This window comes from Coturnix japonica, chromosome 1 (assembly GCF_001577835.2).
Source record: "Coturnix japonica isolate 7356 chromosome 1, Coturnix japonica 2.1, whole genome shotgun sequence".
Classification (NCBI taxonomy): Eukaryota; Metazoa; Chordata; class Aves; order Galliformes; family Phasianidae; genus Coturnix; species Coturnix japonica.
This window is the reverse complement of record NC_029516.1, coordinates 62,011,440-62,039,196: the sequence shown is the minus strand read 5'-3', so window position 1 is coordinate 62,039,196 and position 27,757 is coordinate 62,011,440. Positions and strand designations below refer to the sequence as shown.

At 42.9% G+C, this 27,757-nt stretch overlaps 1 protein-coding gene across 1 annotated transcript in view; it reads right to left on the bottom strand.

Annotated features, from left to right (window-relative positions):
- Positions 1 to 11,131, bottom strand: part of RASSF8 (Ras association domain family member 8) — a 76,686-nt gene extending 65,555 nt beyond the window's left edge. Inside the window, exon 1 of the mRNA XM_015869035.2 lies at positions 10,883 to 11,131. The gene's annotated coding sequence lies outside the window, so the exon portion shown is untranslated. The remainder of the gene's footprint in view (positions 1 to 10,882) is intronic.
- Positions 11,132 to 27,757: the final 16,626 nt, after the last annotated feature.

The following is a 27,757-nucleotide window of genomic DNA, read 5'->3' as shown; positions in this document are numbered from 1 at the left end:
ACAGTTGCTCTGCAGCATACAAGTACCAAGATTGCTCTACATACACAGCACAACTGCTAGAATCAACAGGAGAAGCTAACAATTCACTGATACATGAAACCAATTAACAAGCTCGTAATGTAAATACGCTCTTCTAGTTAGCAAGTGACAAGTTGTGTCCACTTCTAGGCAAACCTTTAATAAAACCTGTTCCTTAACAGGCCATTCACAAAGTGTTGTTGTAAAATATACCATAAGAACATTAAACAGCCCATTTCCCACTGAGATTCTCACCTGCAGAGAAGCTGTAGTTCAACTCTGTGCACACAGCAATCCCAGTCAAGGTGTTAGGTAAGTCACATTAGCTTATCGCTTTTGACAGAAGCACCCCCTGGCATCAGCCAACAGCCACAGCACATAGGCACCGTTACTAACCTACCACAGCTCAGCTCAATGGCTGCATCTCATTCAATCATTATAACATCACATCCACAACTTTAAGGCTTCAGAAGAGCAAACTGAAGTTACGCACTTCAGAACACTGACAGAAGCGTGTGGTTGTGTTGACCTACAAGTTAAGCGCTTGTTAGCAGAGCAAAACTTCATTACAGTGAAATCTCTCAGGGACTGCCAACAGCTTCCCTCATCTCAGGAAGAGACATGAACATCAGCCATTTGCTTAAGGTCTAATTAGTCACCTAGTAGCTATACTGACCTTCTTCCACATTTTCATTAAGAAAAAAAAAAAAAAGCCAGAGAAATAGTGGTTAGACACCCAAAGGTGGCTTGTCTTGTAATTTTGTACTAAGGTTTGCTTTATCAATGAATCACCTCAGCTAGCTCCTTGATACCAAGACCTAATCACAGATATTCTAATCTGCCTACAGCCCTTGCAATTCCAGCAGGTAAGAGAAGGCTTGGTGGTACCACTGAATATGGCAACTTCACACACGAGACAGCCAAACAATGCCATCCCTTGCTTCTAAAAAGCAGGAGGGTGGAGGGAGTTGTTTTTTAAGTGAGATCTCAGTTTTAACTTATGTTGGTTTCATTTTATAACTGAGGTGCTTGGAAGCCATCACTTCCTTGCAAGCACCAGACCTGAAACAGAAGTTTTTGGGGGCTTGGGCCTCTGTAAGGTATCACAGCCCATAGCTGGAAAGAATGTGGTCTATTTACAGAACGACCCACGTTGCCTATGTTGAGCAATAACAACCATTCTCAAGACCTGGGGAATGAGAAATACTGTATCTGAGGGCAAGCTGGAAAGCCATTACTCACCGTTTTTCCCCCCACCTACATCAGAGAAGTGCAAAACCCTCTCTGGAATGTAGGGAGGACATTTCAGCTATTACAGCTCAGTCTTCCCTAGTTTAATTTCACACTCCATTATAACAGAACTGTCTTCTGCTTACCACATGCAGATAGTTGTTATAATGGTGTGTGAGAAAGAAGAGGACTTAAAAATAGCACACACCTTGAATACTTTCCTCATCTGTATAACAAGATAAACATCATGGAGCTTAATTTGAAGTTGTATTCCAAAGAAATACAGTTTGCCTTGACATCATTCCAGACTATGAAAGTAAATCATGGTCAGAAAGCACACATGCAGGCTGCTTCAAAAGTAATACCTCCTATTGCCACAGAAACTACAACAAACATAACAACGCTATTTGACAGAGCAAAGTCTGTTACAAAACACCCTTTTTCAACATAGTTACCACCATTAGCCATGCATTTTCACCAGAGGTGAACAAGAGCTACATGTCACATTGTAAAAATCTCCATGTCTCTCTGGAATATGGCTTGTCTTTCGTATCATTGTCACTGCTGTCAAAACACCACCACCCACCACCTTACTGTGCTCTGCTGGTCTCCATAAGCATTCACCAAGTGTTGATGAATGTCAATGGATGCCATTTTTCTTCTCTGTATGGCAGAATTCAATGATACACTTTTGCTTCCTACACACTACCATGTCAGATGCTATTTTGTCAGACCGCCCCTCTACTGCTATCTGTCACACAGCAACAGGTAAGGGGATACAGCTGGGAAGGTTCAGCCTCTACTGCCATAACACCAACATGTACCTTTGACATTCTGGGCCAGTGTAATAAAATAGGAGGCATTACTTTCTGAGCAGCCCTCATATACAGCTAATCACTTAAGCTTATATAGAAGTATCTAGAATGACAAGAGTAGCAGTACAGAATAGGGAAAACACAGCCTTTGTGCACATATTTAAGTTAATCCAGTCATCTTCTCTGCTACTTATAGAATAAAAGCAAATACTTTCTCAGAAAATTTGGGTCTTTCAGAAAAGAATAATGTTTAGAAGCGACAGAATTTCTCAAGCAACCAGGAAGCCATAAGCGCAAGAAAGCTTCCATATATTGCCTTCTATCCATATTACATTTTATCTTATAATTCATTAGAAAAATCAAACGATAGTTTAAGTCCTCCATTTCCATCCAAAACTCAATTTAAATTGGCATGATGTTACTGCAGCAGTAGTTTATGCTCGGGGAGAGAGAATTAGGGCTCTTATAAAAAGTAACACAGAAATATTATGATACAGACATCACTGCAGAGACTTACCCTTCTCACCGAGGACAAATATTTTTGCTGTGACAAGTAATATACAGAAAAGACATTTACCTGCCATAAGCATTTTAGTATAAGTTTCAAGCTTTAAAAAAAAAAACAACTTGAGGAACTTGGCTATATTTGGCTACTGTATACATCTGTCACGGTTAATGTTTCTAAGCAGCTCACTGCAGGAAAAGTAATCAAAAGTGAAGAGTGAAAGGGAAAAGCAGCAGCGATGAAACTAAGCATCTTGTCAGGAAAGATAGCAATGTGGCTAGAGGTCAGTGAAAGACAAGGAGAAGGAGGGGAAGAATTCTGGAAGATTCCTAGCTTGACTTTCCTATAAGGATAAGTTTAAAGAAACAAGCACTACCTTCTGAGGGGCAGAGGGAACGCATACTGACAGGATGTCAGCATCACAAGAGGACAGGTGTTTGGTGTAACTTAAACCCAGCTCCAGGGAGAGGGAATGGCAAAGCAAGCATCCCCCACCAGGCCCCAAACTGCTTGGCAGTGAAGGACTTAAAGGTATGTCTCTGTCTGCAGCTGTGAGACTTGAAGGAAAGAGCATTCTGGCACATTGTCCTCCCATAGAAAAGCAAATGCTATACCACAACCAAAGAAACACCTGGAAAGCCAGTGGCTCATGAACAAGTATTTAGGAAGACCCACAGCAGAAGAGGAAGAAATGGCAGTGCTTTCAGACATGCAGCATTAAGACTGATTAGAAGCATTAAAAGAACAGCAGCAAGCAAGTGCAGCATAAAACTAACAACACAGGGTTTAGGAAGGCACATTTTCAAAAGGCACATTGCAAATTTAGTTCTGACAAGGAGCAGAGAATTTGGGCCAACGAACTGTCTATAGCAGCTGATGCAGGAAGGTGGCTGTGATGGGCTATGAACTGGACATAGGGCAGGGAGACAGCAGGCAGCACTGTGCCTTCAGCCCAACTCCAGCTGTGCCATGAGGATGGATCACAGCCGCGCTTAGCACCCTCACATTCCCACCCCAATGGAAGCAGAGAGCTCATGTCTCACTGAGCACCTGCACAGGTGACGATCTCATGCCAGGCCTCCACATACTACTGCGATACACCATGGCTGACCATTTGTTCCGCAGCACACTGGAACAGAAGACTGGCAAGTCCTAGGAAACCAAACACCCAGAAAAGTTTGTCTTGCTAAAAGCTTAAGTAAACCAAAAACACCACTAGAATACCTTATAAAGTGTGGTTCTTAGCTGAGAGCTCTGTGATCTTATCTAGGAAGAATGAGCTTCTTCCCTTAGCTTCTGATACAAAACATGACCCCTCCTGCACAGAGCTTCAGTTACTGACAGCAGACACAATCAAGCCTTCCTTCTCCTACAGCACATTCCACCTCTTCAAGGTACTCTTATCTTCCAGCCTTGCCTGCAGAGACAGCAAGCTTCACTGCTTCAGAAAATAAGTCAAAGGTAAGGTGGCCAGTTTTTTTCCCCCCACTGGTAAGTCACAGGCCTAGGGAAAAATGCTATTTTCATTCTAGAATTACATGGACGGACTGAGCTTTCTTGCACCAGATGACCCTCGAAGACATCCATCCTACTTGTATTAAACGGCCTCTAAAGGAAATTTTCCAAGAATGTCATATAGCATAGTTTAATCCCATGGACTGCTGCTGTCTTTTATATTAGGTCAGTTGTTTTCTGGTCTGTTCCCAGGAAACAAGGAAAGGTCACATACCACAGATAAACCTTCCACATATCAGTTCATTTTGTTGCCTTCTTGAGTCCTTCAAACTTGGAAGAAGCAAAGCCCAAATACTTTGTTTTCTGTTGTTGTTTTTTTAATTTATGCTCTACCTCATTTTGAAACAAAAGCTAAATTCATAGGCTATGAGCGAACAAGTAAATTGATATATAAATACATGAACTGAAGTGCAACAACATTGGAAATAAGAAGAAATTACTCCCCCATTCAGATAATTTCATAAATTCATGTTAATTCAGTCTTTTTCTGACAGATCTCATTCACTGGAACAAGTTCCAATCAAAGATTTTACTAAGCTATTGCCCAACTCCTTCAGAATCAATGTTGCCCTGTATGATAAATAGCCTTTGTTATCTGTTTGGAGTATCAGGTTACCAATTCCAATCCCATTAAGAGCATGAAAGGACTGTGTTGTATTCTGTGATGTTCATTACTCCTGCTGCTCATCTGTGCCAGTTCCACTACTTGAAATACATAGCATCAAACGTGCAGCTATTCATTAAAGGTTTCTGTCCTCATTCCCAATGAAACCAGCGTAAAGGTTTTGACTGATGTGGAACGTTGGATGAAACCCAAAGCGCACACACCACACAGAGGGAAAAATTCTGATGAGTGAGGATGTGTTTAAAAGAGCCACACAATCACTTTCTGATGGGCAATGACAAGGGCATTCCACTACTGCCATATGTTTTTCTTTCCATGTCAGTTATTCCAAGCAGAATGCCTAATTAGTATTGTTAGCCATTCCGTTTCAAAGGCACAATTAAGCAACTGGTACAATGGTTCCCAGTATCATCCTTTATATATTAGTAGATCTGGCATATTCCTATTTTATTCTCCACGAGGACTTTAACATGCATGGACATCCAAGTTCATTATTTTTCCTTTCTTTCATGTATCAGAGAGAAGCAGGATAAGCAGGGACAAGCATCTCCAAAGATCTCACAAGTCTGGTACACGCACTGATCTGGAGACCAGGCACATCTAGTGTGAAACAGATGTGAGGTACTACAAGCATTCTCCCCTCTATTTTCATTGATAATTGCTTTCCTTATTTCCATCTCCACCCCTCCCCTAACACACCACCACGCTAATCACTGTTGGAATTCATGTACTAGAGAACAACTATACATTCACTAACTGCCAAATTACATGTGGCTTTTCTATAGCTTTAATGTAAACAGGAAATACAAGCTGAAATATCTATCTACTTTTCAAAAAGCAACAAAGAACACGTTGCTCTCAATCTCGGTTTATTTAGGAGGTGGTCCCAATCAGCGCAGGCACAGCAGGAATGAGGGGGAGAAGGAAAAGCTGGTGCCATTTGTTGAAGATTCCCAAACAGGCTAGTGACAAGAACAACTGACAGACTCTGTGACTGCTAAAGACACACTGTCTGCCCACTTTGGCATAAACTGCATAACATCTGGCTGCCCAGCTGAGAGGAGTTGCAGCCTTTCCTTATTCACACTCACAGAACTGCTGACCAATGATAAAACACAAAGTTTCAGAAGGCTGCTCCAAAAACTCCAAGCTTCCATTGAACGATGGCTTGAAAATGTTGTCAGACACTTCAGGAGTCCAAAAGTCTTCTAGCATAAAACTTTCCATTCAGTTGAAACAAGAGAAAGTCACAGATCCCAAGATTAGAAGGAAACTTGCAATAAAGAAAGCACCAACATCACCTCACCATTTTAAAACCTAGAGATGCAGCGAAGTGCACTCTTGAAATACATTGGGTACTGTTGCAGTAAGGGGAATGAGACACAAGGTTACACCTAGTACAGCCTTCAAAGGCAGTAAATGAATTCAAACTACAACCTCAGCCCCGGAGCAAGGGCAAAAGCTGGATGGAAGTCAGTTACATTACAGATGTCTAAAACTTCTCTCCCCTTTCCTCTCAAAGAGGTAGTAAGGCATTAAAACCTGACATCTGAACGCACCAAAAAAAAAAAGCACAACTGCCTTCACTGGGGGAAGAACAATCCTCTCCAAAGCAGAAGTATTACATAACAGTACAAAGGAGCAACACTACAGTAGGACATTAATTGAGCTTACCTTTAGAGTCATGCCATTTGCTTGCTGACAAAAAACAACTACTAAAGTATCTCACGTTTTTCCCAATACAAGTGTCCTCTTAGTGCATCTGTATGACCACTTCCCATCCAGTACAAAGGAAAATCCTCTTTATTGTAATTCATAGTACTGTTGATGCAGTAATAGCCCCAGCCCCTAAAATGAATGCCAGCCCCACAAAGAAAAATGCCAAGGATATTCAAAAGTTCACGATCGTAGAATCACAGAACAGCTCAGGTTGGAAATGACCTTAATGATCATCAAGCCCAAACACAACCTAACCATACTACCCTAATAACAACCCTCTGCGAAACTGTGTTCTCACAACCCCTCTGGTAAGACTCCCTTCAATTCCACTGTCTGAGACTACTGAAAACACGGGGCATGATTTTAAGATCTGGTTAGCAACTACAAGCCGAGATCCATCTTGCACAGTGGACACCAACATAAGAATTTAAGTAAAATCAATTACAACACTTGGCATTCAGAGCATACTACTGTATCATAATACACATGCCTCTGTACACAATTCATCTTTTTATTACTATTACCTGCTACCATAGGTTGAACTACGGAGTGCTTCCCAAACTCAACCTGACACAGTTCACTGTAATTAACTCCAATATGAAGACAGGTGACTTCACCAGTAATGATTTTCAACTAAAACTAATTCAGCAATTAATACTGCTAACTCTGCAAACACTTGCATATTCTGGTAAATATCCCACACATTTCAGCAATAAAGAACTTGCTAATATAACCTGTATTTACTCATTTAAATTACAGACCTGGTTTGCTACATTCAAAAGGAAACCACAGAGATGACCTTCTGTCCTCATTACTATTCTTGTGCTAAAGATAGCAGAGAGAGTAAAAATAAACAAATCCCAACAGCATTAGGAGTTAGACAATGTCATGTTGAAAGATTCCCTAAACGATGAGCCTTATCCGCTCCTGCCAGCTGGGATGGCAGGGGGGGTTAGAGGGGAAGGTGGCATTTAAGTGCTCTTTAGGTGATCTCTTCATAGCAGGCTCCATTTCCAGCTGTAATCACTCTCTGGCCTTCACTGGATGCCTGAACGCTCTGGAATAGCTCCACTAAGTATTTAAGCGGACGGATGGTACAGGTCACTGGAACAAAACTCATTTTTTCTCTTGGCCACGGCTCTCTTTCAGCGCATTCTTTTGAAGTCTGTGCCACTGAGGAATCAACAACAGCTGAGAAACATGTGTTATCATACAACACTGAGCACAGCAGCAATATTGCACAGCAAGACACTTTTGTTCAATAATCCTGGACTATTGGAAAGCATTACAATGTCCTTTGTTGTCTGTAAGCCCTTTCTCCGAGCACGGTAGGAAAGAAAACAGATTCCTCCCCCCTTTAAGTAGTAACTCCAAGTAAAAAGGTAAATGAAGTGGGTTTCTTAAGCGCCTCTCAGTTCCAAAGGCTTAGAGCACAAATTTCCTCATCTCCTCTCAGATACATTCTCCTATCTCCATATTTAAGTTATCACAAAGACAACTCGACGCTTGTTGAGACTAAGCAAAAGTAACAGCAAGAGGGGTCTGGCCTGCAATCCCTCTGACAAGGCACTGTAAGGTACAGATCAAAACCATCTTCCTTCTTGTGGCAGCTTAAGGGCTCAATCTGAACCAGACAGGTAAGAAATTGGGGCAAGCAGAAGTGCTGCTCAGCTTGGTACACACAGGCAATTCTCTCCCCTCCCCATGTTGTATCAGTACAGAGAAAGGTGCCATACAAAGACAACAACCGCAGGAGAAAATATGAATACAGAAAGCAATGTGAGTATGCTGTAATTGGCCAGCAAAACTACTCTTGTTGGAGCTGAGATGAGTACATACTTTGAAGGATAGAAAGCAATCATTTGCAAAACTGAATTTGAAGACAGACTGCCTGCCTAGATGGTGACAGAAAGGGGCTCATAGAGGCAGAGGCAAGAAGACAGAAACTTGTACCTACAGCTGCATAACAGCAAGTTTCTACTGAGAAGTCTCTCATTCACAGCAGAGAAACACTTCCAGCAGGATCGAGCCCGTTGTTTACAAAGGCTACAAACCTCAAACAGCACAGGAAGGCGAGCACTGAGATCATAGTATGTCAGTGTTAGGCTGTATGGTCCTGGCTTGAGAGTTGTAAAATCCAACATTTCAAGAAAGCCCCAGAAAACCACACAGCATTTACATTTAATTTCAAGATAGAGATCTTAAAGACTTAAGAATCTCGGCAAAGACCTAAAATTAGAAAGCAAACAAAAAACCCACGTACTAAGCCAATCTCTTAATTACAGAGCTCAAGAAACAGCCAAGAGCTGCACACATCCCACTGAGGGGGGTCCCCGGCCCATTCTCCAACCTGCAATTAAAGCTCATAGGGTTTCTTTTTGGAGACCCTGAGCAGTAATGAGCAAATTCACACACCAACAAGGTATCAGAGATGAAGCATGCAACATTCTCCAAGTATACAAGTGATAAATAGAACTTGAGGCTCCAAACTGTGACAGCAATGCAAAAATCTGGTGCACTGTCATTCAAAATAAACACCAATCAAGAGTTCTGCTTTACAGCTTCCTAAGAACAAATATTAGCACAAGAATAACTGCCACCTGACCAGCATTCCAAATCACAACCAAACACAGCAATGCATATGGATAAAATTATCCCTAAAAATCACGTGTAAGAGTACTACAGTTATTCTGAAAGCCTCCACGTCCTATAAGGCACAGCTAAGACACGACAGCTTCAGTAAAGGTCACACTGCCATTCCATGGCAAAGGCAGGAACAGGACCCATGGTCCTTGGCTCTCAGCACAGCTTTATAAGATTCCGACTTCTTGCTAACCATATTTGGTTAATTTATCCCCATCTATTTCCCCCCGATTACAAAGTTTCTCATCTCCAGGAAAGAGCAAGAAAAAAAAAAAAAGCAAATCACACAACTGCGGTCAGGTCCCGTTAGGCTTGTGGGGGTGGGAAGGACAGAAGTTACACGGGTGTAAAAAGCAAATCTGAACCTCAGTGCCGTTGTAAAGGGCGCACAGCTGAACAGCGCAGTGACAAGCAGTCATTTCCGCTAACCCAGAGCCAAAAAGTCATCGGATACACAAGGAATCGCCAACATAAAAATAAATGCTTCCGGTTCAATCCCCAGCCTATTTTATTATCAGCTATAATTAAACAAAGTTCGGAAAGAAACTGTAGTTTCTCCTTTCTTTAAAGGAAGAGAGACAAATAGGGTTTCATCTGCACTTGAACCAGGTGACCCTGTGGCCTTAAGGAAGAGAATAAAGAGGTAATAACACAGCCATGAGCCACAGTGCTCCATTTGGACCTAAGGAGCTGACCTCACCTTCCCAAAACTACACATTGTCTACAGAACCAACAAGTCAGGCTTCACTTCCACAGCACCTAACACACCCGCACCACCACCCAGCCCACTACTTGTGAGCACCCAACCCCTGCAAGCAGGTGTCTTGGGAAGCACAGCCTTCCCAAGGCACGCTACAGCACCAACAGGGCACCACACAGTCCAACTAAGGTGTTAATCTGTCAAGCTCTGACACATCCACAGTTTCTGGAAGCGAGGGGTGACAGGTGTCATTCCAGAGGGGCTGTTGGAACCCATTGCATTCCCTCTGCTCTCATCTCCTGCACCAACGAAGCCCACCAGCCGCGTTGAGCTGAGTGAGCCCAATGCGCTGCTGCCATAAGGATTGCAGCCCCTCGCTGAGCAGGGACAGGCCACCCCAGCCCAGCCATGTCCTGGATGACCACAGCCACGCTTCAGGGCTGCGCAGACCACGAAGCTGGATCCATCTTCCGCCCTGCAAAGTTCTGTCTCCCATTGCACCGCTCCTGCCCCAGCTTTTCTCAGCGTCCCCCCGGTTCTCACCCCCCACCAACAGAACGGAACCTCACACGCTCCCGCTGGCGCAGCAGCTTTTCTTTTTAATCTTTTGCTCACTGTGGGGAGTGAAAGAAAGGAGGAGAGGTCGGGACGGGAATAAGTGATTAATCACGAAACGAGTCGTCACCGCCTGGAAAGGAAGGGAGGAAGAGATCGAAACCGAACGGTCCACGTCGCAAAGATGCAGAGAGGAAAAGTGAGACCCTCCCGCTGGGCACAGCACGGGAAAGGACGAGAGAAATAGGGGTGCGAGGAAAGTCGGTGCTCGAGTCTCTTCCCAAGGACGCACAAAACAGCCCGTACCTCTCAACGCGGCGCTCGAAGGAAAGCAAAGCGCCAGCAAAGGGCAGGGAACGGACGAGGAGAGAAGGAAAGAACCGAGAGACGGAGGGAGCGTGACGGGAAGGAGGCACGGCACAGTGCGAAGAGCAACCGAAGCGGAGGAAAAGCGAGGGGAGCGAGCGACGACAGCGGGAAAGTTGGCGGCAGAGGGGCGGACAGGGCGGCGGGCTGGGGACCGAGGAGAGCCCGAGGAGCGGCACGACCACACTTACCGCTCCGGCTGCGGGCACACCAACGGCTCCGGCGGCCGCCTGCTCCGCCTCACTCCCGTGCCCCGCGGGGGGCGCAGAGCCCGAGGGCTGGGCTGGGCTCCACTTGGCTCCGCTCCTCCCCCGGGCCCGCCGAGCGCGTAGGTGGGCGCGGGGCTGTCCCCCGCCTCCTTCCTGCCTCTGCCTCGCTCCCCTTCACCGGGAGAGACATGTAACGGAACTGGGACGCCAGCACGGCATTGTGGGAGCTCTTAAAGCCGCAGCCGCCCGCTGCCCCCCGCCGCCGACGCTCCCGGCCCGGGGGCGGGCAGGCACCGCAGCCTGGTAAGGAGAGAGGCGCTGCAGCCCCGCCGAACGGCACGGCCCGGCAGCACAGCACAGCACAGCACAGCACAGCACAGCACAGCACAGCACAGCACAGCACAGCACACCACAGCACACCACACCGCAGCACACCACACCACACCACAGCACAGCACAGCACAGCACCGGCAGCCTTCTGAATCCAGACCTACTCCTTCTCTCTCCCTCTTATTTTTCTTTAATCGCCGAGATTTTCCTATTGTTTCTGGATGGAACAGGAATGCCTTTGTTGCTTGTTTTTAACTGAAAGCCGGCTGGCAGTGTTTGCTATTGTTTCTGCCTTGTGCTTTTGATGATGGAAAATTCCCCGGAAAAATAATAATAATAATAAAAAAATAAAATAACAACCCAGAGCAGCGAAGAGTCTTATGCAGGAGGCTGTTTTTGGCACCAGGAACTTTTAATCAGTTGTGTGTTTGTACAGCTTGGAATCGGAAGATGACTGTTTCTAAGACAAAAAGGAAACAAAATGATTCACAAGCATTTTCTGCTGTCTGCATGCGCTTGTACAGGGCCTGGCGGTGTCTCCCCAGCAGCAGTACTGCCCAACTTTGGCCTTTGCCCTATCACCCCTATGGCACATCAGGCTGATGGTTTGCAATGGAATCTCTTGGAACTCTCAGCTGTTTTGACTACCACTATCTTAGTGATGGTTGTCCACACGTGGATCTTGGGTTATGATCACAACTTTATACAGCTGAGCATATTTGTTGTAAGTGTGCCTGGCAAGACAAAAAGTTCCTGCTGAGAAAGTTTTCGGGGCACAGAAGGATGTAACTTATATGCCTGACGTGCCTCTGAGCCTTCTTCTGCTATCTTAGACAGCAGGAGCTGCCAGCTAGTTATTGTAGAAGGCCATAGACACATGTGATGAGTTATAAGTAAGAAGAAATAGCAGAAATAAGGTGAATCAGTCCAGGCACTGGTGGTCTGCATGGTCAGCTGTGTACACCTTGTAACATAGAATGTCCCAAGTGTGAAGGGACCCACAAAGGTCACTGAGTCCAACTCTTCACTTGACACAGGACCATGCAAACATTAAACCCTGTGGCTGAAAGTGGTGTCCAAACACACCTTGAACTCCAGCACTTGTGGCCGTGCCCACTGCCTTGTGCAGCCCATTCCATGCCCACCGCCCTGTGGTGCAGACCCTGTCCCTCACCCCCAGCTGCCCCTCCCCTGGCACAGCTCCACACCGTTCCCTCCTACCCTGTTGCTGACCTCCAAAAGAAGAGGGCAGCGCTGTCAACCTTATGAAACAGGGAAAATGTGACATGGCAGGGATGCCTCCAGCAATGGCCTGGGTGACCAGCTTTCCTGCAGTCTACAAGATGAGATTAGTTCGCACTAAGCATTTCTAGCCATTACTTTCAAGGGTATTAATAAAGATTGTTGCCAGATAATTTACTAGCAGGAAAAAAAGAGCTGCATTTTCCAGACAGACTGCTTGTTGCAAATGTTTAGCCAAATATTCCTGTAAAGCTCCTGAGAAGTGCTGTGCTCATAATGCTGCCACTTCCTTTCTTTTCTTTAAGCCAGTAAACACAATAGAAGCTGTAAAACTCCTGTAAGATCCTTTCTCAAAATCCAGCCTCCTCTGGAGCTCGTATGAAGGAAGGATAGCGATCTGAGAAACCAATTATTGTTGGAAGGAAAAAAAAAGCCTTTTTCAAGAAGTTAATGGTTTACTGAAAACAAGTACCTGATAAGTCATTGGGACTGTATTGTTTACCACTCCAGGTGTTCGCAGAACATCAAACACCCAATTTTATATTGAGAGGGAGCTTTCTGATCAGCTTCTCAACCCTTCGGTTTTCGTTCACTCGCTATCTTATTTCCTGTCAGGAAGTCTGAATTTAAGGGAGAATATCACCCTGATATAGAGGATGATTAAGAGGCTTTTGGTGAAGGTTTTCAGAGCATATATAAAGGGGTATAAAAAATGTTTCTGCTCGGTATTGGCTGGGTGTTTCACTTGCTGGTTGTGGCAGTTTTTGTAGCTAGAAAGAGCGCTGACATTTCAAATACTCTAATGTCTTCATTTCCCTCTTTCCCTCATGTAATTTAGGTTTTAAAGGCACTAAAGATAACACATTTCTGCTTCTTCAAAATAGAGTACATGAAATTTTCAGGGCACTTTTTGCACAGGTTGCTGAACCAGTATGTCCAGGGAGGACATCAAATACAATTTCATGAGTGATTTTTCACATTAAAAATTGAACTCTTTGGAAAGGTGAGGTGGTGTAAAAATAGAGAAACTTGGCTGTATGGTTGGGATTGTGTAAACATGTAGCATTTGATCAAGGCCAGCTCCAACTGTGAAGATGACAATGGCCATTAAAAAGGGGAAAAAAGGGTGTTGAGGGGGAGAGGGAGTTGGCCTCAAATCCAGCCATAAAATAAGGCTGGATTGTATAAATTCCTTCACTGCGTAACATAGCAGCCTAGTTGCTCTCTGAGACACACTGAAAGAATGAGAGGTTTTTTCCCTAGAAATTGTGTGAGGAAGGTATGGTCGAGGGATGCTAAACTAAACCGTCTGAGGGCAAGACTTTGTGCTGTTGTGGGATGTCTCTGCTGGGGCAGGTGGTTCCTCGGACCCAGCTCCTTCCCCAATCGCTTCCTAACTTAATTACATTATATATAATCCTCAGTAAGATGTGTTTTATTCACCTTGAGTCACTCCTTCCTTTGTATGTGGCTAGAGAAGGGTATGGGCTCTTAATCCAGTAAAACAGTCAGGCACATCCTTACCTTCTGTGGAAATGCCATGGACCTAACCAGAGATGTTTCTTTTTATGATCTATATAACTGCTTGGTGTATTTGGAGACAGATTTCTCATACAGATCCTACTACCTGTTAACTGAAGAGTAATTAAAGTATCCTGGGCAGTTAGAAAAAGGCGCTCTCAATGATGGCACCGAGTGTCACACACCGAACTCCTTGTACTACACAAGCATGCACACACAGAGTCTTGCACATATGTTCTTAACTATGACAAAAGGGAGAAAACAGGCCCACATGCTTTTTGGTTATGTAAGCTTTCCAAGAATTACGTCTTTTTGACCAAAACCAGGAAGAGAATGTTCCTGAGGTTCCTTAATTTCCTCCTCTTCTTGATCTGATCTTCTGTTAGCACTGCCCTTTCCACTGTCATTTCACCTTGAGAAATCCAATTTCTCATTGGGCTCTTTAAATTTAATCCTGAGTATAAATCAAGCTCACTCTGAACAGAAACAGCTCTGTATGAGCAGCTACAAGCAATCAGCACAGCTTTCAGTACCATGTATTTGCAGTAAACTCCTCATGGTCAGAATAAAACAACCCTGTCTCTGCAAATGCTTTCTTGAGAAGAAATAAAGTAGGTCTGGATTCAGCAAACTATTTAACTGTGTCCATATATTTAAGGATGTGAATGCTCTCAATGGGACTGCTTGCATGATCAAAGCTAGGCATGCGCCTAAGTATTTTGTTGAATTGGTTCCATAGCAAATAAATCTGAAATGATACTCAACAAGCAGAAAAACAAGCTAATTTGGGGGAGTGGGGTTAATTTATGTCCTGCAGTGTATTTGCTTTCCTTTAAAATGAACATTTCAAGAGGCTTTTTTTTTTTTTTCTTTGTTAAGATAAATCTGCTGTCTGAAATTAAGGGGAAGCAAACAGTCATCAAATTAGAATTTAGGTTAAGTGCATTCTTCAAGCTCTTTCTTATTACTTCTGTTATTCTCTTCAGTTAGTACTTATTTCTTGGAGCCTGAAGAGCAATAAGTCCTCATTTCTCTTCCAGGTTTCTGGATCCTGTTATTGGCTGTTTGTAGAGTATTGGTGACATTTGGTGTTAGATATAAATGAAAAAGCTTGAAATCCAAAAGTCTGATATTCCAAGATGCAAAATATATTCAATTTTCTTTTTATATGGTAGATTTTGAATGCTTTGAGAGACTTGTAGGTTTCAGGACTCAATGCTATATAATTAATCCAAATCAGTTCAAACAAAATAAGAAAATCCAGACCAAATTCCTCTCCATTAGGAGTGAATGACAATGAGTTACATCCTATGCAACAATATAGAAGGAACTTCTTAAAAACGGGCATTAAAAGAGGAGAAGCATGCTTGAAAGGGAAGGATTCACACAGAAACCATTAAAGATGAGGGTTTGGAGCCTATTGTCTATCCTGGAATAGATGGTGTGAGTTATCCTTTGGTGTATCCTATAAGCAATGAAAACATTCTGCCTTCATCATAAGCACATATGCCTCCTGCTTCTTCCACCCTGGTAAAGCCAACTAAAACCTTTATGTAGTTTCTTCCAACTTCCCTGCAGTCACGCTGTGTTTGCAATTGGTGTGTCCTTCAGAGAGGTGCAAAAGCATCGCACAACTTTCTTCACCCTCAGCTGTTATAGGTCCATCAGCCAAGATGCCCCAGAGGCATTCAAGGCCAGGCTGGATGTGGCTCTGGGCAGCCCGGTCTGGTGGCTGGCGACCCTGCACATAGCAGGGGGGTTGAAACTACATGATCATTGTGGTACTTTTCAACCCAGGCCATTCTATGATTCTATGATTCTATGATATATATTATTCTGATTATTGCACAGGAAAGGTAGTTTTTGTTCTACCTGTCATTAATCAATGAATAACTTTTATTCTCTGTTTTTCCTTGAGTTATATACAATCATTTTCCTCCTTCAGAGAGGGATTATGAAGCTCCATTCAATCCAGTTGGAGGACTATGCTGAAATCTATGGTGTGCATATGTGTGCAAGTGAAACGCTGGAAAAGGCGGGCCCCACCCCTGTGCATTAGCTGTAAGATTATAAGGGCTGGATGAATACCTGTGAATCAGGTTTTACAGTTTCCCCTGGCCTGTTTAAATCAATCTGGCATGGTCAGCAGCAAACCATAAATTGTAAAGCATTTTCCTTTAAGTTCTGTCTTTGGTAGATCACTGCACAAGAATCTCAGCTTTCTTTGGGGGGGGGGAGCTGGAGGGGGGATGACTGGGGGAAAGGTTTGTAGTTGTCCTGGTTACAAAGAAACACAAGAAAGGCCTGAACCTTGACAGTTCCAAAACCAAAATGCAAATAAGAAATCTAAATGTCATGTAACTCAGAGGGAGAAATAATCTATATTAGCCTTCAGATATTTAGTTTTAATTTGAATCACAAAGAAACACTTTGACTATTAAGTTTTATGCATGTATTTTGCATGGTATTTTTTTCCAAATCCTGGAAAGAAGGCGTCAGTATAAATCTCAAGCACTGTAGAAGGCTGAAAATGGATTGCTGTAGCTGTGATAAAGTATGGGCAGATATCAGCTAAAACAAATAAACATCTCTGTGGGAACTCCCATCATTCTTCCCTAGAGAAGCTGATTGTTGGCAGTAATGCAACTCAGAAGACCAAGGAAACATCTGAAGATCAAGCTACCTAAAACTATTCTTCTGTTGAAGATCTGGTTTAGGATAGGAAAAAACCTCTCACTTGAAAGGAAAAAATGACAAGAAAAACAATTGTTGTTTTCAAGTAGAAGTGAATGGCAGGAAAAAGATTTTAAGTTGGAAATACACAGTTCCAGGAGGTATGATATTTAACGTAGGATTTAATTTGCCTGATGCCTGAAACTCCATGCCGTTCTCTATCAGGAAGATTCAGACAAGAATATGCTTCTGTAAAATGCAGAAACATTGTGAAATCTTTGAACTCAGCCCTGGTGAGGCCGCATCTCAAGTATTGTGTTCAGTTTGGGGCTCCTCACTAAAAGAATGACACTGAGGCCCTGGAACGTGTCCAGAGAAGGGCAATGAAACTGGTGAGGGGTCTGGAGCACAAATCTTATGAGGAGCGGCTGAGGGAGCTGGGATGGTTTGGCCTGGGGGAGGCTCAGGAGAGACCTCATCACACTCTACAACTTCCTGAAGGGAGGTTGTGATGAGGAGGGGCTTGGCCTCTTCTCCCAGGCAACAAACAGGACCCGAGGAAATGGCCACAAGTTGTACCAGAAGAGGTTTAGATTAGACATAAGAAAGAACTTTTTTTTTCTCAGAGAGTGGTCAGGCACTGGAATGGCTGCCCAGGGAGATGGTGGAGTCGCTGTCCCTGGCAGTGTTCAGGAGGCATCTGGATGAGGAGCTATGAGATATGGTTTAGTGGTTTGCTGCAGCTGTGGTAACGGGAGGGCAGTTGGACTAGATGATCTTGTAGGTCCTTTCCAACCTTGTGATTCTATGATTCTATGATCTTTGTGATTCCAACAATGTTTTCATGCTCTGATTTGTTGGCTTTTCTTTTTCTCTTTTTTTTTTAAGCAACGTGCTTTTTGCCATAGCAGAAGCTCCTTTCTCAAGGTGTGACACAAAAATTTAAAACAGTAAGGTGTCCCTCCATAAAGCTCATAAACCAGCAATATTTGAAGGACCTATCATGGTACTGTTGCACATGATTTATTACGATTATCATTTCCAGTGCAATATATTGTTTTCATGAGCAATGTATTTAATCACCTTCAGTTTATAAATCAGTTCCTCATTCACCTGTAAAACTAACAAAAGTGCACCGAAGTGCATACCTACTATTTTATTATCAACATATTTCTATCATCCCCTTCATATTTTGCCCTTGCTGATAACTTCTAAAAGCTCAATTTTTTCCTACTGTACAGTACTTCATCTCCATTAAAAATGGTGGGATGGTGGGGATTACCTGTCCCCTGAAGCATCAGAATCAAGTCTAATATATTTTAAAATACAGTGAGTGTAGAATTTCAAAAACGCTTCAGTAATTCCAGAGCTTAAGACCCATTTTCATAAGTAAGCCAGGGCCAGATTTCCAAAGTTTCTGGAAAATGCAAATAGATGCCTGGAGGGCTTTCAAACACACATCAAAATGGATCTGGGGGGGGGGAGGTTAAAAACAAAGCAAAACAGAACAAAAAGACAGAATAGATTGTTGTTGCTGAGGTTTCCATATGAAGAAGTTTGCATGGGAAAAAATATATATGTATTTTACTTCACATAGATTTTTGGAAAAGCTTGGAAATAAGCACCCTACAACAGATATGTAGGTGTTCTAAGTCCTTCTAAAAGCCTGTCAGTGCAAAATATCTGTAATTAACAGGAATTTGGTAGGTTAATTCCTTTGTTTTCTAAAGACTTTTCTCACTCTCATTCCTTACTTTTGTGATCCATCATCTGGGAAGCGTGAAAGGGCAAGATACCTGTTCTCAGCAAAGAACCATTTCCCAATCCTTTGGACTTGAGCACACTAACCTTCCCCTGAGAGAAACAAATTGGATGACTCTTTTAGGATAACTGGGCAGCTCCATGCCTTACAAGTTGCTGGAAATAAGAGCTGTGAAAAGCCCTTTCCCAGCTTTACCCGTTGCTGCCTCTTATTGAGCACTTTCTCTTTGAGAGGTTTCATTATATATATATATTTTTTACTACTTCACACACATGTAACTGAAAAAAAAAGTTTACAGTATCTTTTCAAGTCCAAATTCTTCAAAAGAGGTGTGTGCCTCTGTGATGCTCCCTCCACTAGCACACGTGTATTTACAGACCTATACACATCCTCACTGAATTAGGATTTTCTAAATTGAACTTTTAAGGGCTTGTATCTTGGTTTCTTGCATTTCTTGAAAGTACCTACTTTACTGGGTCCATGTCTGAGGCTGGATGTGGCTCTGGGCAGCCCTGTCTGGTCATTAGCAACCCTACCCATGGCAGGGGGATGAAACTAGGTGATCTTTGAGGGCCTTTTTGACATAGGCCAGTCTGTGTTTCTATGATTCTTTGATACTGGTGTAACATCTAATTCCCATTTAATAATTGTTTTGTTTCCAAGGTGGGAAGTCCTCACTATGGGTTCACACTTTGTCTTTTCCAACTCCTAAATCACACAGATTTGTAGTTAACCACTTGTTATCCTTCCTTGTTATCCTCAGGACACCATACTCTGGGAACAGCAATGGGTCTGATCAGCCACTCAGTTGTCTGTGAAGTCTCAGCATAGGAGAGAGGTTGTGCCAGGTCTGGATGCTTCCCTACACTGTCACTGAGGGGCTCCAATGGCAGGTTTCCCCATGGGAGCCTCTCTTGCAGAGGCTGACTTGGTGTCCTGATCCAGCTGCCATCTTGTTCTTTCACATTATCAGGCTCATATTTACCTGGCACAGCAGAGAAAGGAGAACTCTACTGATAGCTATCAAATGGGCTGTCAGGGATAAGGAAGCCTAAATCAGTTTTAGCAACTTTAACTTGAGCAGGCCTAATGGTCTCAGAGACTTTAAATGAAATCAGGCCTTTATACTGCTCTGAGGTTCCTAATAGTTTTATGAATGGATGGGAAAAGAGCACAGGCTGGGTTTCTTAAAGAACAAGTGTTTGAAGGTATCATTGAACATTGTTTAAAAACCACTCAGCTCATCAGCAACAGTTAGGAAGCCAATCTTGAGGCCTTAAAATTACAAGTTTTCACTGCTGTGCAGCTCTGAGCTGCCCAATAATCAGAGGAACCCTGCAGCCAAAGCTACAGTTCTAGACACAACCCAAAGACGATGTCCAACGCAGCTGTGCTCTGCTGTAAAGAAGTGCCTCTCAAGAAGCAACTGGACACCTCTTTCCTCGGGTTATTCTCTGTGCAGCCAGAGTTCAGTCCCATAAGAGCATGAGAAAGATGTATCCTGGTGCAAGGAAGAAAACCTCACCCAGTCTAGCTGAAGGGTAGGGTATGACTGTGCTGTTCTTGCCTGTGTGACTGAAGCAAAGTCAAGACCTACCTACCCAAGCCATTACAGAATAGCTGTTACAGCTGTTAATGGTGGTGTTGTGAGGTCAGATCTGGGCTGATCAGAGAAAGCTATTTCACCTTTCTGGGAAATAAGCTGAACACAATGTACCTCTTTCTATACCAGGGAAGTGTTTCAGTGCAGTTATTTGAAACTGAAACTCTGTTTCCGAATAGGAAGCCCATTGTGGCCAAGCCAGTTCCCCTGTTGTGGCTCCACAAAGCCACATCATTTCCTGAATGTGAAGGACTTGGGAGCTGCACAGACCAACTCAGAAGGGGATTGCTGCTACTTATGTCCTGCTAAGGGGTAGTTACCTAAAACACCAGCCTGCTGTCTGTTTGCTGTAGGAGTAAGGTGATGTAACACAAGAGCACATGCCATCTTCTCCTGGCAATAACGCTTAAAAAAATCTCAGATTGTTTTTATTTATTTATTTTTTTTCTCCAAGAGAATGTCATACTCCTATATGAAAATTTACCTATAAAAGCTCTGATGATAATGCATATAATTACAACCTCTGGAGAAGACTTGTTTTAATTTTGGGTCCAGGGCCATATTCTCAGAAGGTATATATCAGGATCAATCATAGAATCACAGAATGGCCTGGATTGAAAAGGACCACAATGATCATCCAGTTTCAACCCCCCAGTTATGTGCAGGGTCACCAGCCACCAGACCAGGCTGCCCAGAGCCACATCCAGCCTGGCCTTGAATGCCTCCAGGGATGGGGCATCCACAACTTCTCTGGGCAACCTGTTCCAGTGCATCACCACCCTCAGTGTGAAAAACTTCCCCCAAATATCTAATTAGAGACTGGATGAGGATTCAGTCTCCAATATTCTGCACTGAGGAAAAAATGAGCGCTGCTTCTGCTTTCTGTTATTATTTTCTACCATTCCATATAGCTTTAAGCACAGCTCTCCAGTGGACAGAATGATGAATATTCCAATGTCCTGAACATGATGGATTTTAATTTCTTATTAAAGCAAACAGAGGAATAGGAAAAAATAATAGCTTCAGAGAGAATGGCTCTTTTTGTATTTTTAAGTACTTACATTAGCCTGGCAGTTTGTTCATTAACTGAATTTCCTTGATTATTGATATACCTTCTTTATTATACCTTTGATGTCAGACAGCCCACCAGTGTAGTTCAAGAGAGGATGAATGATGTGCTAAAGCAGAAAACGAGCTGAAATCCTAAATGGAAGGAAGAAAATTAGTATAAAGTATGGGTGGTCAAAAAAAAAGGAGGGGGGGGGGAGGGGGAAGTTGTGTTTAAGTAATGCTGTTTTTCTTAATAACTCATCTGTAAAATGAATTTGTTACGTGACATGGTAGAAATTCTAGGTAGAAATTTCTGTCATAAAAACATCCATGTCATTTGAGCACTGAAATTTTCTACTGAAATATAAACACAGGAGATGTAAGTAATGTAAGTACAGCCCTCTGAAATTGCTGGATCAATACTGCAAGTATTCTCCTTTCCTGTAAAATCAGAGCTCAAAGCTGCTTTCAAGTATCTGGTGAATAAATAAAGGTGAACTGTGTGCCAAGCAGGAAAGCGGTAAACACACAATAAATTGATTTAGGCCAATTTTTATTCTTTCAAGCAATTGCATGTAACCTCTAAGTTCTGTTTTTATGACCTGTTCCTGACTTCTGCTGTTTGTTTACTTTTTCATGTCTGTTAGTTAGTGTCATGCTTAAATATAAAGATGGAATGATCTTTTGTGCTTGGTAGCTTTAAATTTCTACAACTGTAGTTACAGATGGCAGAGTTATAATGACCATAATTCTAAGGAAAGTGGAAAAAAATCAAAGTTCTTCAATAAGACTGACTTACTTTTAGGTGTAGCAGAAAAGGGTTTCTCGACTAATTAGCTGTCCTTTCTGTGAAGGAAAGAAAGAAAGAGTCAATCTGTTTTAAGATAATCATTTTGTTTATCTGTGCTGTTCAAACACTGCTTGTAAAGTAGCAAAGTCCTTTGCACTTAGACAATGATATTCATCCAAGTATCTCTCTCAGCTGCTGTACAGATCTCCTAAGATTTGAAAGGGGCTCTTCACACAGATTCAGGTGGGAAATGGTTTCCCAAATGGTCCACTGAATATTTCAGAAATGTCAGTCCATTTCTTCCAGAGTTTAGGGAAAGGGTAACATCTGAATAGTAGGGTGTGCATCTCACTCCTCCAAAAAGGGTGAGAGAAATGCAGATAAGAACTCATCATCCTCCTTGTTTCAGAGCAGAGACCTCACCTGAGTGTTTTTTTGCCTCTGCCTATTCTTGTCTTCCAGGAGTGCTGCTAATTCCCTCACCTCAGCCTACCTCCACTTCCTTGCCAAGCAGGCTGGCTGGTCTGCTTCAGTGAGTGGGACACACGGATGACAAGGGAGCCAATGATCCTTTTCTGAGCTTTGATGAGAAAGGACTGTTCATCTTTCATCTGAATCCCCCAGTATCTTGGAATCTTCACAGTTCTCTGATTTTAAACATACCACGCCTGAGGAGCACTCCTGACAGAAGTTATGTCAAAATACACATTTTTAGATTCACTAATAGACATTTGCTAACATTTCCTCCCCACCAGTGTTTTCCCTACTAATCAATAACTTGCTGTCTCTGTTTACAGGAGCTGGGGTCTCAGAATCACTGAATAGCCTGGGTTGGAAGGGACCTGAAGGATCACGAATCTCCAACCATCCCCTCCCCTGCTACAGGCAGGGCTGCCAGTTTCCACATTTAATACTAGATCAGGCTGCCCAGGGCCCCATCCAACCCAGCCTTAGATCTCCATCTTAGCTTCCCTTACACAGGTTAGAAGCACTTTGGGCACAAAGGAAGAGTTCCCATAGGCTATAAAAGGAAACAAGAATAACAGGGCCTTCTTACTTCCAACACATAAAGCCAGACAATCTGACTAAGGAAATCTGTTTAGACAGTTTTGTTTCTTAGTAGTGAGAGGGTTACAAAGATTATCTTGTTAGTTATTCGCCTGTTATGGCCTGCTGTGAAACTATTTTTGTTTTCTGAAGGCTTTTTTCCCATCCAAGGCAAGCTTCCTAAAACAATATTCCCAAGCCTGTTTCACACCAGAGTTTTTGGGAAAAATTGGCAAAATCATACACCTTTTTATGCTTAGCACTGTGTGAATGTTTCCTCCTTCACAAGCTGTGCCAAAGAGATTCATCCTGAAAACAACAAAGATCTGAATACTTCAGGGACAAATTATGGGTAGTTTTCTATCTTCCAGTGTTCAGTGTTTGTAAACTTCAAAGGAGTAATAACCTCGAAAGAGATTAGAAAACATTGCTTTGAAAAATCAATGCTTTATTTCAGAAATGCCACAATGAAACATCTACAGTGGTTTGGGCTGGGATTTTGTTTGTTTGGTTGGTTGTTTTTTTCTTACCTTCTTTTCATTCTTATTTTCGTTTGTGGGGGTTTTGTTTTGTTTCTTTTGAGCACAAACAGTTTGTACTCAGAAGCCCTGGTGTTCTTGGGACTCACTTTGCATCTCTTCCTTGAAAAATAAGTGTAGTAAAGAGCTCTCAGAAGAGCCTTCCTTCATGGTGCAGTAATGTGTTCCTCACTGACAAAAAGGCGAGGCTGCATATCTGATCAAATATTCCCTTCTAATTTGTTTTCTCACAATCAGTGTTTGCTTTCCAAGTGGGTGAAAGAGTGCTGCTATCAATCATACCCTGGGAGCAGCCTGTGGGACAAAGGAGCCTTAGGACAGCACTGGTGGACCTGTGAGGCCTTGGTAGGTGCCCCAGGCTTCCCCCTGTGTCATGGCCCCTTGGAGCAACTGCAGGCAGCCCATTCAAAGCACACATCAGAATCAACAGCTTTGCCTGACACAACCTGGGGAGTCCCAAAACAGGAGGGAAGCCAAGGAGCTATGTTGGAAGTGTGTGGGAGATGAGCCAAGGGGCTGAAAGTAGTTTCCAGTTCTAGGAATCCCATGTGGACAAGGGAGATTTGATGGTCATCCTTATCTGAGGGTTACGATGTGTACGCTTACCACACTCAGCCTTCAGGAAATGATGGGGCAAATTTCACCTTCTCTTCTATTTCTTTATGGATTGACTGTAGTTTCAGAGTACACAGTGGTACGATTTGTTACATGGTGGGTAAATACTGGGCACCTGGGGTGTCAAGGAGGTGTTTTTCACTCAGTGCCATGAAAACTGGAAACTCCTGGAGTGTAAGAAAAATCCTGTGCTTTCTGCTGAGTGAATTTTTTTGTTTCCACCTTCTTAATTCATAAAGACAGAGAAATCTCCCAGACCAGCATTAGTCTTCAAAACCTTTCTGTGAAAACATATCTTCTCCTCTGCTAGTGGCCAAGTCTGCTGGTATATCTGCCACCCTTCATATCTGCCTCATGCATGCACCCTTTGCAACCCTGCCTCCACATAACTTGAGGAAATACCCCTGTGTCATGAATATGACACGGGAAACTAGCATGAGTGTCAGACAGCTCTGTGCAAATGATTTCTGACTGCAGTCCCCCAAGAAACCTCTACACATCTGTAATATATTTATGGCTCTGCTTACTCATGATTTCTCCTCCCTGTGGTCCTTTTTAATGAAGGGTATGAAAAATTAAACTCTTTCATAGATTCCAGTAAACCAAGAAGACCTCCTAACAGATGAACAGCGTGTTCCTTGAACGCCATTATACCTGTTACTGGTTGACAAATTTACATCCATATGTGTAATGGAATCTGTTACAAGTTTTTCTGCAACCCGTAACACACTAAGGCCAAACTCTGCCAGAAGCAGGACTCATGTGTGTCCCACACTATGACCGAGGGCAGTTTTATGGCCTTTAAATGGGGAGCACTGTTTGTGTAGCAGTAAGAATAACTATGTGAATGTGGAGTGCATAACTCCAAAATTGCATTTTTTAAACTGTGTAGCAGCAAAATAGCCCATAGAGAATATATGAACCCAAGTGCCCTTTCTGGTGTACGAGGCGATGAAAAGGGAAGGTTGGAGCTCTTGTTCCATATACTGCGCCTTTAAGAAAAGCAAATCTCCTGTAAGCTGGAGGCAGACCATTCAGTCATTTCAAGGAAGATATTACTGTTACACACTCTGCAATTTGCATAAGACATATCTTGGGTTAAATTCTTTAAAAAGGATACCATCAGTTTCAAACATTACATTTTCCTGGGTCATTAAGGTTGGGCACATACTGATTTATTAAAAGGTAATGTATTATACCTGGGAAGAGATAATATCTGCCAGAAATTCCAGGGAGGCTTTGGAGGTCTTGCTGTGATGCGTCAAGCTGATAACAGCATACAGTGAGACAGCTGCATTATCAGAGCTGCCTATGCACAAAGGCAAGAGGTGCAGTGCAGTGGCAATAATCGTTTGGGAAAGCAGCATGGAAAGACACAGCAGTGAAGACTACTCAGAAAAACTGAATAAATCAAACCTTATTTACCAGCTAACATTGCAACAGATCACAGAGGTGCCTGCTAACTTCACTAAGCGTGTACAAGGTACTATCCAACCACCGGCAAATAGAAAGCTCCTACACAGAACAGCTTTCACAATGTGCAAAAAGCCAATGCAGATGCTCCAACAAGTAACTAGCACAGGAGAGATCTGAGGAAGGCTTGTGATGCAAATAACCCTTTCCTAAGCTATCTCTCAGTAGATCTTTGCAATTGAAATGATGCTGTGTAATACTAGCTTGTCCAGATCATAGTAACTCACCCCAGTGGTGGAGGGAGTGTGGCAGTGTCCCCAGTCTGTGTGATAGCAGCACAGGAAAAACAAAAGCAGCAATTTCAGCAGTCAAACCTGAAGGCTACACAAACCGCACCAGCAAGGAGATGAACTACTGAGCCTAATAACTTGGCTGGGGAGTGAGCTGCTTCAGTGTAATGAGCCTTGGAAGACTAACACGCTGGCAAGCAGCCACGTCAGCAAAGCAGCATGGTGCCAGAGGCAGGGTGGAGGAAGGATGCTCTAGCCTATATGGCTGCCTGGGGTCATCCCTGCAGGTCCACTGCTTCAGCCAGGAGATTCTAGGTAGGAATGCCAGAAAAGATAGATGGCTTCAGCCCCATTGCTGTAAGGATTGGAGGTAAAAGCACTGCAGCTATCCCACAGCTCTCAGAGCTTTTAAGTAGAAAGAAGGTAGAAGAATAAATCCCTGTCCAAATCAATGCTGAACTGCAGAGGTTGCTGCACAAGGTGTGAAGGGCCTGGATAAAGATAATGATGACAGAAAATCTATGGCTGAGAGTAAGAAGGAAAGAGCAATGTCTGGTGATAGCAGGCAGCAGCGTGACACAGTCTGGAAGCTGGCTGGGACTTGCTCCTGGCAGCTGTGCCAGACAGGCTGTGGTTTCCCTTCCGGACAGGTGGTCTGTACAGTGACTTCTCTTATGTGAATGCCAAACTAGGTGAGAGGGAGTGAGTGTATGAAGAAAACTTGCTTTATGATGAAATTATTTAGTTAGTTGCTGCAGTTCTAAGTCAGTCCTAAGAATATTAAAATAACACCTGTAATGTTCATCACTAATCATCCAGCCGGATACCTACCATTTCAAGACCACAACTCATCTCCAGATATTTAGCTTCTGTGAAGGTTTGGGAAGCTCTGATATTATCTGCTTCTCCTGAACCCATAAGGAACCATCACTGCATACAGAATGACATGAAATAGGAAACATATTTTTTTCCTGCAAAATAGACTCTAGGTTCCATCAATTCACACCACGAGTAACAATCTTTGCAACACAGCCTTGGAGCAGGAGGAGCAGCAAGGCAGGATTCAGGCAGCTAGTGAGTTGAGTCCCAGGGACTGACTTTGACTCAGAGTTTGAGCAACATTATCCTTCCTGTGGATGATTCCCTGAAAGGATTGATTTGGCCTTAGGCATAGGAGCTGGAGAGAAACATCAGGAAATCATATGTCGTTGGGAATTGCTTGCTTTCATTTTGCACGATATAATATTTTTGTTTGTTTGTTCTTTTAACTGCAAGCCTAATTGTTCCACATGCTCATCTCCTGGTATTTGGTGACTTTTAACGTGAGAAAGACACGCGAGAAAAATTAATTCTCATAGTTTTTGACTTGGAAAGCAATTACAGAATAACTGCACAGTTTTTAATATCAATGCCAAGAAATTGTAAGAGTTTTGGAGCTAAAATCTTCAACTTCACCCCTTCTTTAGTTTTCCCATCTGTGAATTACTGTATTTCTTCCAGCAGAGGTTTAAAAACATCCTAGCAAAAAGGTCTTGGAGAAGCACACTGTGATACAACTGCTAATCATTACTATTCTTCTATTATATTTCATGACGTAAGAAAGTTCTCACCAGATGCCTTAAAATCTGAGGAAATGTCTGCAAGGCATCTTTGTGGTAACACATGGGTGCAGATTCCATTCATCATTTACTTGACAGTTTAACTAACTACTCCCAAGCCAAAATGATCACTAAAATCCCTTTTCAGAAATATTAGCTGAGGAACAGGAGCAAGCCACTAAAAGCTCAGGCAGCCTCTGTAATTGAAAATGCCAAGACTCATGGAATATTAGTAAGGGGTCTGCAGAAGGTATAAAAGAATGTTAGCTTGCTATGCATAGGCTTAACTTCTACATGCAGGGATTTACACCTCCACTGGAAGAAAAAAAAAAGGAAAAGAAAAGAAAAGAAAAAGAAAAAGAAATTAAAACAAACAAAACCCAA